Here is a 1,385-nt window from a genome sequence, read left to right as displayed (position 1 = left end):
AGTCATCACCACGGGCTGAGAACGTGGGTAGAGGAAGTTGAGGTTATTCAGTTTGGCAAGTGGGTCTCGCAGTTGGCTTGTCCAGGGTGTGTTTAAAACAGGTGGCTGGCCCGTGTCTGGTAGGCTTTTGGGTGTGTCTTCTCATTCCCTGGTCAGCTTACCCTTGAAGGAGTGGAAATAGTTCGAGAGATACAGGACTGAACCGGGCAGTGGGGCAGACCTCACAGGAGCATGTGACTGCTCTGGGCACCTATACAACAATTTCCTACCTAATCCTATGTAATAAAGAGCTACTATGCTAATTAGACCAGACGGTGGAATGACCTCCCAGAATGACCTTCTGGAATGACCTTCCAGAACGACCAGTGGGCAGGGCCACAAGGCAGCTGGGGCTGCAAGGGCCAAGCCCCTTGCATGAATTTTGTGCACCGGGCTTCTAGTTTACACGTAACCATTGTATGCTTTCTGCAGCCATGCACATTGTATACGAGGACCGAGCACTTCTTGTCTTGCCTCCTTTCCTCTGGGGGTGCCGATGATTGAGAGTCACTTACTTTGAAAGTATTAATCCCTTTTTGGTGCTATTTTTGGAGCAGCCTTTGACAAGCAGTGACCCTTTAAGGCCCAGATTTGGTCTTTTCCGAAGTCCTCATCGAGGAATTGAAACCATTCTTGTATTCCAGGCCAGTGCCCAGCAGCTCCGCTGCAGCTTGTGTATTTCCCAGGAAGGTGTTGGTTTGCAGGGGGTCCCGGAGCCGAGCTGGGCAGCCTGGTTCCTGCGTCTCATTCACTGCACGTTGTCTTTGGACAGTTTGTTTAACGACTTTACGCTTGTCTGCAAGTGGGGATGTTAGTCGTACCCGCCTCATTGCCGTTAAGGAGTCAATACGTTAGCGTGTGTCAGTGCTCAGGACTGGGTCTTGCACGTGTTAAGAGTGCAGTACCTGTCACTGTTATTACTGTTTGTTGCTTTTCCCTCTGATATGACTGGCCCTCACCAAAGACGTCTTTGGTTCTCTTGTTACCCGATAGGACTATCTGAATAGCACCCACTGTTCTGCTGGACACAAGTTTGACCTTAATGTGTCTTTTCAAAGACGTTAGTATAAAAGCAGTCCTTTGTTTTTTGTTTTTGTTTTGGAGAATGCCCTCCAAAGCTCTTGTATTATTATGATGCTCAATGTTTTGGAACTTTGCTTCTCTCAAGTTAGTTACAGAGATGATTTAAATCTCTTTCTGCATTTAATGTTTTCCTGCATTTAAGCGTTTTACTACTTTTTAACTGTCAGGAAATTTAAGCTCTACTGACAGTAAAAGTTTTAGTTGCCCATCTTCTTAAACACCTATGACATCTTAGATTAGGAGTGCAGTACAGCTTTTTTTTT

General features: G+C 46.3%; 1 protein-coding gene across 4 annotated transcripts in view; it reads left to right on the top strand.

Annotated features, from left to right (window-relative positions):
* Nucleotides 1-1,385, top strand: part of TTC13 (tetratricopeptide repeat domain 13) — a 40,042-nt gene that overhangs the window by 5,770 nt on the left and 32,887 nt on the right. The gene's annotated exons all lie outside the window — the stretch shown is intronic.

The sequence above is a fragment of the Myotis lucifugus genome, unplaced genomic scaffold (genome assembly GCF_000147115.1).
Source record: "Myotis lucifugus unplaced genomic scaffold, Myoluc2.0 scaffold_724, whole genome shotgun sequence".
NCBI lineage: Eukaryota > Metazoa > Chordata > Mammalia > Chiroptera > Vespertilionidae > Myotis > Myotis lucifugus.
This window is presented reverse-complemented; position numbering and strand designations above follow the sequence as displayed.